The sequence below is a fragment of the Brassica napus genome, chromosome C1 (assembly GCF_020379485.1).
Source record: "Brassica napus cultivar Da-Ae chromosome C1, Da-Ae, whole genome shotgun sequence".
Taxonomy (NCBI): Eukaryota; Viridiplantae; Streptophyta; class Magnoliopsida; order Brassicales; family Brassicaceae; genus Brassica; species Brassica napus.
In genome coordinates, this window is record NC_063444.1 from 21,594,114 (window position 1) to 21,604,883 (window position 10,770).

At 34.0% G+C, this 10,770-nt stretch overlaps 1 long non-coding RNA gene and 1 pseudogene across 1 annotated transcript; one reads left to right on the forward strand and one right to left on the reverse strand.

The window, feature by feature from the left end:
• Positions 1–2,005: 2,005 nt before the first annotated feature.
• On the forward strand, positions 2,006–5,524 carry LOC125580800. The gene is made up of 2 exons (XR_007318581.1): positions 2,006–3,783; positions 3,864–5,524. It is a non-coding gene; the product is annotated as an uncharacterized LOC125580800 (long non-coding RNA).
• Positions 5,525–7,009: 1,485 nt separating this feature from the next.
• LOC125580801 lies at positions 7,010–10,302 on the reverse strand (annotated as a pseudogene).
• Positions 10,303–10,770: the final 468 nt, after the last annotated feature.

Consider the following 10,770-nt stretch of genomic DNA (forward strand, 5'->3'; position numbering starts at 1 on the left):
TAAAGAAAACGAAAAACTATAGGTGGTTTGAATATTGTACATCGATTGATGCATGATGTAAGTTGACTATATAAAACTTGAACATGATCATTTCAAACTAAAGTATAGTTATATGCATTTGTTATATTGTAGTTAATATATTTTAAATATTACATAAGTCAAGTGATTCACGTTTTCGTAAAAATAAAATTCAAGTTCATTATTAGGTTGTACTCGTACGTAATAAGCTACGTTAAATATGATGTATTTTTAGGTTCATTTAATGACATTAAGTTTAAATTTGATTAAGGAAAACTCATTAATTTAACTGGAAAAAACAAGCATTAAAATAGGTAGGTTTATTTAATGACATTAAGTTTAAATTTGATTAAGGAAAACTCATTAATTTAACTGGAAAAGACAAGCATTAAAATATGTAGTTTAATTTAATTCTCACTGGCATTAAAGTGTAAATAAGTTAGAAAACTTAAAGATATTTTTTAATGAGCACTTCTCTTTTAGTAATAGAGATCTGAAAAAGTGTCTCAGCATGTAAAAAATTCGCATAATAATGGAGCAAACCATCTTTCATTTATACCCTTGTCTAAGTCATGGCACTTAATGCGATCCTAATCAAGCTTTAAATAGTACATACGAGGACTTCTGTTGCGATTGTTGGGCCCAAATTAAACCCGTTAGCTTTGATCTAAATATCCTTTGTCGATGGTGTATTACGAAATCACATTCTGGACGTGGAAAGGAATGACCAAGAACTTACGGTAAAGAAAGATGTTGATTATATATAAAGAGAAGTCGCGGCATTATTAAATCATCCGAAGATAAGGGAGCTAAAGCATGACCAAATTTTGCAACGAAGTCGATAAAGACGCACATATGTTTTATGGACTTTAACATATCTCATATCCCGAGAGCACAAAATTAAATTTCTGACTCTTTAGCTACGACTGCAATATTGTTTTATCTAGAGCTTTGTTACATTGATTGTTCTATTCCGGTCTGGTTACCCAAACAATCTCTAAACCACGTCAAGTTAATAGTATAGCCGTTTGTTGTCAAAAAAAAAAAAAAAGATCATCCGAGAAAACAAAATTGAAGAGAGAGCTTAAGAGATAGAGAGAGCAAGAGAGTTATCAAATAAGGAGTTATTGGTTATATAAGTTGAAATCAACTCTATTAGATTTAAAATATGGTAGATCTTAAATTTTTTTATTCATTTTACAATCTAAGATATGTGATTTAATCTTGGTTAATGTTTATAAATTCAACATAATATCATTTGATTTATATAACAGAATTATATATATTTTTTAAGAGGATTCTAAATTGGATTGTAACTACAAAGTTTAAAAACTATAAAAATATAGGTCATTCATATATTTTTTTTTGGATCTCCTCTTTGTATGTACGCTCAAAAAGAACAATATTATCATAAGATAACCATTTTTTTGAATGAATGTTAAATTAATTCAAAGAAACCATTTGGTACATCAAATGCAGCAGTGTTTGAATGAAAAAACTATACACAAGGATTTATCTACTCCCAAACCAAAATGATAGAATGTTTCCAAAGCGCTTAGGATCGGATTGCTGGAGCAAGAACAGCCGATTCCTAACGGCTAAAGCTCTTGTCTATGTTTTTTCCTAGTCGGGGACTCCCTGTGCTGACGCTGGTTCCTTTCCCTCCAGATGTGCGAACAGCCGTTTGGAAAGCATAACGAAAGCAGAACTGCAGGTTTTTTTCAGTTGTTCCATCCGATATGATCAAAACCAAAGCCAGCCAGCACTGGGTGTAACGTCTCTGCAACATCTCAGGGGCAAGCTTCCCCCAGATCTGAGAGGTGTAAGAGCACTCAAAAAAATAAATGATCTCGAGTTTCAAAGGGATGTTGGCTGAGAACGCAACCCGTATTGACACCTCTGTTTAAACTCAAAACCATGTCCATGGTTGAAAGCTTGTTGCGCATAGGAAGCCAGATGAGAAAAGCAAATTTGGGAGTGGCTCTACTAAACCAGACTCCCGATGCCCAAAGATCACCACTAATACACGATGACAACAGTAATAAGAAGTGAAAAAGATAATAGCATATGTGAAGTACGAAAGAAAAAAAAAATCTCAGTTTGATCAATGTCTGCAAAAAATATCTGGGTTTGTGAAGGATGAAATCTATTTTCTAGGTTTGATCAAATGATTGATTAGATGTCAGATGCTAATTTATAAAAAAATGGGCGACACTGACTTTATTAAATTGAGAAATGTTGTCACTAGACGAGTGCTCTTTCATCACATCATATTTTTTCTATTAAGTTTTGGTTTTAATAGAAACTGTTTCTAAAATCATGAGGTAATACGTTATATTTTGACTCATATATTTACACATAAAAGTGTATCCAAATTCATTGAAAGTATGTAAAAGGAATTGTAAAATTTTATCAAACATGAATGACACAAGATTTTAAGTCTTTAATTGAATAATAATGGATGTTAAATTCTTTTAATGAAGAGTTGTAAATACAAGAACCAATAGCATAAGATTTCAAAAATCTTTTACCAAAATATTTCAAATACAAACACGAATAACACAAGATTTTGATAAAAGATTTAAAATCAATAATTGAATAATACTACAATGTTAAACCAAAAGAATTAACTTTAAATCCAGTAACCAATAATACCTGTCTTTTTGTTTTTTTTTTAAAATTTCTTAGAGGCAATTGTGTTTTCTAAATTAGTTATTGTAACGATATTCATTGATAGTGAATAAAGGGAAGACAAGCTTTTGGTATTGATTTCATCCTAAGTCTAAAGCACAAAGTAGGGTTTAAAACCTAACATCTGTGGGCAGCTACGCAATTAAAAGCAAAGACACACTTTGGTGAATAAGATTAAGACGATGAACATTTTGCGGTTATTCATTTCGCTTAAGGATTACAGAAAGCTTAACGTCTTATTTATACAGAGAATATCTATACTATACTAAAAGGGGGATATGAGCTCCATTGAGCCTATCCACCTCAGCAAATTAAATCAGCCACTTAGAATATGAGTTTGTGCCATGTCAACTCTCAATAACTATAATCACAAGCCACATCATCTCATCAGTTCACGTTCTTAGTTTCTTCAGCTTCCTCCTCCCAACGTAAGCATTTATCGCACACACAAAACTGGTTCGGTTTCTTCTCATATTTTGTATTTATAGGAGTCATAGTTCTGTCTAACCCTAATCCCATGAGAAGCCTTCCTCTCCCCCGAGACAGTCAAGCCTACTCAACGTGAAAGAACAAAATCATTGTAGTAGCCATTATCTCTCCGGTCCTGATCATATCCTTGATATAGGTCTGAAATTCTTGACACATCTTTTTAATGTCTGCGTCCATATACCTTATGATATTTTCTGGCCATGTTTTACAGATACGTTTGTACGGAAGCAATTGGAAACTTCAGGGCAATACCTCGAACCCGGTCAGAATCTTTGTATTTGATGGCTTACTGATTCTCAGAATCTTTACAATATTCTCTATATGTTTAATGTTTGTATGTAAGGTTACCTAAAAGCTTCAATTTATTTATCCATCTTCTAATATCTAGATTTAAAATATGATTTTTGGTTTGTTTCTATAGTAACAAGTGTATGGTCCAAGGTAGTTTCCATAGCAGAAGGGTTGTATGCTAGATTCTCTGCTGCATCAGTTTTTTTAGGTCCTTACAAGGCTGGTTCTTTTTTCTTTGTTGACACCTGCAATAAGAATCTTGACACGTTCGGTGACAATCACTACTACGCACAGGTTTGTGTCGATCTTTCAGTTGGTTTTAGTAGATTTGTTTTTGTGCAATGTTGCTAATATTGTTTTCTTATGTCTAACAGAAGGTGGATACGATGCACAGTTTGATCAAAGTCCATGGAGATTGTTGTTAAGGAAACAAATGAAGCTAAAATGCTAAGAGCAGAGAATAGTTGTGGCCAGAACCAGCCTTGATCAAGGTGTTAACGCAGAATTCTTAAGACTGAATTGGAATCAAGTAGAATTTGTTTTGTAGATATGAAATCACTCAGTTGTTGTATTTGATTATATTATAGGTAAGAGTAATATCCCTTTGAGAATTGGCTAGATTGATCAAGGAAAAACGTTTTTCAAGCCAGGGTTAGGAAAAACATCCCTTTAGGTTGCACAATATAAATGTAGTATCAATGATGGAAAGGTGCTACATGATGTTTTTCTTTCAAAAAGACGCACCTCTATTCGTACGGCAGCAACACGCTTTAGTTGCAGGAAAGTGTTGGTTATTATTCTCTTTTTTATTTCCTTAAGGTTTTTTTGCTAACGATTTGGTAATAAGTTTAGTTTGTTCCTTATGTTGAACAAATGAAGGAAAAGTTGCTGCAAAAGATTCAAAAACAGAGCAAAAACCATAAAGGCCAAGTACATGGATGATCTTTTTGGGGTGTGTACAGTACATAAGTAGTATGTAGTTGGAGACACGATTTGGTTTAAAATATGACGTTGAATGTTGTGGTTGACTCGAAGAAGTTAACTTTTGTGTTACAAACTTTCTCTTTAGTTAGAAGCTGCTATAATTTTTGGTTACAATTTGCAAGAAAAAGTTATGCCTTGTGGGAGTTGTGTTTTACATTCTCCTAAATTGTAACAGATCTTCAGACAGAATTAGTCGTTAGTTTCATCTGAGATTTGACTTTTTGTTAGAAATTATATTGGTTCTTCGACAACAATCAAGGCCTTGGATTCTCAAGCTTATCTCTCTTTTAGTGTCTCATTGTTTGCAAAAAAAAAAACAAAGGCAAATATGTTTGTGATCTTCTAAAAACATAGTCTTTCTTTTTTTTAAACAAAATCTTTACATTGTGAATGTGAGTTCCTTAGCCTGTGGAAAATTTTGAATTTCAGGTGGAAGGTGAGGATGCTCAAATTATAAAGAGAACAAAAAATGTGATTTTAGGAGCTCCTATATGGGGGATGTGCTCTGTTACTCTTTTCTCCTTATTTCCTTTTTTTCCTTAGTATTTGAGCTCAAAGAAGATCTTTTAGTACTAAACCATTACCTCATATCTTAAACTACTCATCTTGCTTTCAGTATGCAACATGGTAAACAGTTTTCTTTAATCACAATAAAATATAAAAATCTTCAATGCATGTAATCTAAAAAATATTTGGGGATATACTTGCAGGCGCTGCACACTCATAGAATCTGGAACTGCACATTTATATGATGAGCTAGAGATATAGGTAGTTGAAAAAAACGAAGGAATCAATGAAACAGCAACAACTGTGCTTCATCAACAATTTTAAAGCTGTGAAAAAGCGATAAAAGCATCACAATCACAGATTCTTCACCTAAGCGGACTTAACAATAATATATTGTAAAGTTACAGCAAAAAACAATAATATATTGTATACTGCATATACAAAAATATTAATTCTGTGTTAATCTAAAATTAATATAAAAATATGAAAACACCAGGTGTAAAGATTAATGTATTTATATATTTTGAATAAAAGTAAGAGATAAGAAAACAAAATAAGACGAAGACAATTAATAGTATATAGTTATTTTAACAAAGGAAATAATAAAACAATGAAATTTAGTAAAATAAAATATGGTTAAACTAAAAAATTAAGATACACAAAAACATATAAAATTGAAACTTTTTATTCAAATTTAAATAATTAATAATAAATTTATAATTTTTGAATCATACATTTTCAAATTGAAACTTCTTATAATTTTTTTCAAATTTTCTTTTTTGGTCAAAATTTATTTTTTCGATTTTGTTTTCAAATTAGAAATTTTTTTGAAACTATTTTCATTTTTTTAAATATTAAGTATTTATTTATATATTTATTAAAATCATATACCCATTTTCCAAAACACTATCCCTCAAATCTAAACCCTAATTTTAGATTAATTAACCATATTATTAGAAGTATTTATTTATCTTTTTAAAAGTGAGAGAAATATGGTTAAGATAAACATAAAAAGTTGTATTTAGAATGTGGCAGTTTAGAAAAAATTTCCTAAAATTTTGATATAACTAAGTAGAAAAACACTAATCAAATAATAAAAAATGATCTATTATACTTTAAAATAAATTATTATTCATACTAATAAAAATCTAAAATGGAAAATTAAAACATGAGAAAACAACAAAAATGACACATAAAAACAAAAAGAAGAAGATAAAAACATCTTTCAAAGAGGACCTTCAACATAAGCCAAAATATTTAACAAAAAGTAACCAATCAAAATATTCCAATCAGCCATCTTACTTAAATATATCCAGTAATACTAATAAATAAATAAAAATATAATTACATATATCAACATAATCATATTCTCATACGAGACATTTCCTCGAGGCTAATCAATCTCATATGTAGTGTCTCTAAGGTTTTATTTCAGTGGAATGAACTCATCTCCCATATTCTCCTCTTTCTTCTTACATACTTTATAAATGATTCCTTCCATCTCACCTGCTCTATATCTACAACAAAGTCAAGCAGTGTTAAATTTTTGGTTAAACTCTTGATTGATTTTTTGAAAAAAAATTTTGAATTGATTGACTTTATGAACTTTGTACGATGATAAAGTAGTAAGAACGGTGATAAAGATCGAACTCATGCATCACAGCATCAGCAATACACAAATCTTGAAATAATCTACACATAGTTTTCTTATTGTTGTTTATCTGTCATTGGCGTCCCTAACGCTTAAACATGAGCCAAGGCAACATCTTTCATATCTAGAAACCTGCAATATCTACAGTTTAATATAAACACAATAAAGAACAAAGTAAAATTCACCAATTCAAAAAAATCACTATAAATTATGTTGAGTTATTATTTTTTTTGTTTTTTTCTATTAAACCTTTTATGATTTCGAGAGAAAAGAAATGTAAAAAAAAATCAAATATAAAAACAAAATATCTAAAAATATTTTAGTGCACTAATCCGCGCGTAGCGCGGAAAAAAATCTAGTAAACCATAATGACTCTAACAGATGGCATCATCAATGAATTGATTTGCCAGTTTGAAGTTTTTTGAGATGGGTTACACAGCCATCAATGCTCCGCCCAACTTGTTCTAGGTCCATTAGTGGCCAAAACCCAGAGCACTAGCCGAAAAAAGAATAAAGAAAATGACGTCTGATCAGCGAGTCAACGAGCTCAAGCCCAAGCTTGAGACAAGCATGTTGACCGGTCAGAAGTACAGATGATACAATGATTCACATTGAATGTCTAAGGACGAGGCGAGCTGAACTCGCATCATAGAGAATATGTGACCTCATTCCGACAAGGATTGAATATATAATTTCATCACGAAGGATGACAAACTGTCTTTCTTCTTATACAGAGTGCCCTTTAGCTATAAAAAAAACCTTTGCTAACTGAACAGAGAGCCAACTTTTCTCCAAAGGAAGCAAAGAATAGAAATCACTTAGCAATCTCAATATTGTCTTATAAGCTCGTCTCAAGTTTGTAATCCCCCTTTACTTCGATTTACTTCTAATATAAACGAGATTTCTGACCTTTTTGTCTCTTAATCGTTTCTTAAGCATAATCCCAAGCTCACTCTTCAACAGCGTTGAATGCTTTTGCCGTACTCTACACGCGCTATCCGTATCTGCACATCCTCTTGTTCTAGCCGTTGTCTGAGGTAATGAAGACTGTGAACAGACTTTGAGCTTGACACATTTGAGGCCCAATTGTTCTGGTTTTCGTGGCCCTTTCTGCAGGCCATTTCTTCTAATGATTGATACTCTAATAACAATCTGCTTTTTCTTTTTTACTTTTATCTTTAAATTGTAATGCATTTCAACTAGTACAAAACTACAAATTTGGAAGCAAATGCAATATAGAGAGTGAAGTGATATACTCTGCTGACCCGACAAAGCACGGGAACAGAGCATCACTCCGTTATTTGCCGAAAAAATACCAATTAAAAAAAGAAGAAACTGAAAGTTTTTCACCGAAAAAAAAAAGAAACTGAAAGTTGACATGGATTTCGACTTAACCTTAGGCTTCCTCACCCTAAAGGGTGTTCCTCCAAAGTCAATGTCTTGTACCACTTCATCATAAAGTCACTTTTTCTTTTTCTTGTCCATCTTGTTTTTTCATGGAAGCTTGATTGATTCGATAGTTTTGCTACCCGTATGCGGCCTTGCAAAGTAATATTTCATGTAATCCTTATACATCGTGGGCTTGTACAATGGTTTCTCACCATTCTCTAACACGTCACGTAACGGTTCGATAACAGAGTCATAACTCGGCCCGCAATAATACGCAAAAGAAATCCGGCTAAGAAACCGACTAGCCATCACCAGATGTTCAACTCTCTTGTACCGATCGTTGCTCAAAATCTGTAACATGTCTCCAATGTTAACCACAATGGCTCCCATAACTGGAGGGATTAGGGATATGGAGCCACTTGTCACCGTATCGAGCATACAGGCTGCCTAATTATATGTCGTCCTGGAGAAGAAGTGTGAGGGTGTTGATGTCGCAGTGGTGACCGGTTCCTACGGTAAGTTTCGTGTCGGGACACTCGGGATAGTAGTTGACGTTCATCCTTAAAGTTCCCATTAGGTCTTGTTCTTCCATCCTTGCGTTTAGATTGTTCATTAGTATTTCAAGAATCTTCCTACCTATCGGCTTCATCCTATTGGAATGATTTACAACCTCGTCCCTGCCACAGTCCTCGTTAAAATCTTCATTCATTGTTATACAAAGTTGCAAACTTCTTACTTTTCAAGAAACTACGATGTTTTTCAAATTTATAGAAATAATTACATTTGTTTATATATTTGTGACGTGAAACGTTACTCTTTTTTCTTGTGCAACTAGATTGCTTAGAGCAATAATATATGTGCTGAGTAAGTTGACTTTGATTATAGATACACATTAAATTATTTATTAACATAGGGAAATACTTTACACGTAAAATTATTTTGACTGATTATTAGCACACGCACAACACAAGTTCATTGTGATGTTTTAAGCCCATATATTTAGGGTTTTATGCATAGAAAGTAGTATAAATGTCTCTCATGAAAACTTTCTATCTAACTTTCTATGTTTATGAATAAAGGCTCAATGAGCTATTTTAATTCTAAGTTTTGTATACTATTTCACAAAGCACATTTAAGAACAAATAACCTTGTTTTGTTTTGCATATGTTTAAAGAATTATTTTCCTTTGAATTGAACCTAAATTCGTAAATAATTTTTATTTGATTATAATGATTGGATTTTTTTGAAATTTGTAATGATAATGATTATATTGCATTGTCAGCACTCAAGAGTCATACCTGCATACAGTAGGCCACGTGGCAGAAAAGTCCACTTGGTCGGAAAGATACTCAAACTTGAGAGTCTCTCCACTCCAACTTAGCCTCCTTGTAGGGATTGAAACTTGTCATGTACCAAGCGGTCTCCGATACTGAACTTCCCTCCCAATAACGTTTCTTCTCCTCCGTCGGTAAATCGAAAAACCCACGACCAGCAGCTCTCAGTTCGTTTTGCTCATCCACCGAAACTCCATGGTTCACTATCTGGATAAACCCTAATTGTTTGTACGAGATTCAGTTGATCGGAATGATGAACTTCAAGATGGGTGACTAAAGACATTTTTATTAGAATCCGACAAAGGGTTACAAGATTGATGGGAAATAAGGAGACAAGATGTGAGGTCTAAGCAACAAGATCAGAATGATCGTTTAGAAACCCTAGATCTAGCCGCTTAGTGTGTAGGTTGTCCAAAAAGTCCACTGCTCGTTGCCTCCTCCTCCACTCTTATAGCGCCTCTGTTCGTGATGCCCTAATCGCACTTATCCTATGGGCCCTGTTACCAAAGGCCGAGTATGCGGGCCTTGGTATTATTTCGTCTAAGCCGAGTACGACTGATCATCTTAGCCGATTGGCTTAAAGTACTCTAGGGTCGAGCCGACGTCTTTAGCCGCTAAGCCGACTAAACTCAACCGAAATTGTCGGGCTACGGCCTGTTATTTGATGGGCCTTGTGGAGGGATGCAATCCATCTCCTACAATAAGTCCCCCCCCCAGTTCACTTGTGAGCGGCTTGTCGGTCTCAGTGAATTTGTGGGTCAGGTTCGTTCATATAACAGGACGTAATGCCAGCGACAACTCGCTTTGCCAGTGTATGATTTTAGTCGCCTGTTGCATCTAGTCGCTCCGAGCTGCGTCTTTTGATGATGCGTTGTGTTTTACTCGGGGGGTAAACAACTCGCTTTGCCTGTGTATGATTTTAGTCGCCTGTTGGATCTAGTCGCGCCGAGCTGCGTCTTTTCATGATGCATTGTGTTTTACTCGGGGGGTAAAATTCTCCGGTTTTAGAGCCCGGGCGGTCTTTGGATGGTTAGTTCTGTTGAGTCGGTTTAGACCAGAACCGGAGATTAATTTCAGCTCGAATTCCTGATTGAAAACCGGTTTGAGCGAGAAGCCGAACCGTCGCGAGTAAGTTTTTGGGCATTTAGGCGGCCTTCGAAGCCCATTTAGGCCTTTGTAGACCTAATGATGATGCTTCGAAGAATGCGCCTCGTTTTTGCTATAAATAGGCTTCTCCTCTTCACTTTCGTCATTCTTCTCTGCAGACTCAGGTATCCTACTTTCTCTCCCTTCTCTCTACTTTTTTTTCTCTCTCTAGATAAGTCTCCCGTAGAATACGCTTAGAACTTTATCGGTTTAGTCGTTCCCCCCGAGTAGAAAGATGGCTTCGAAGGGTCGATTGTCGCGTGAAGAGAA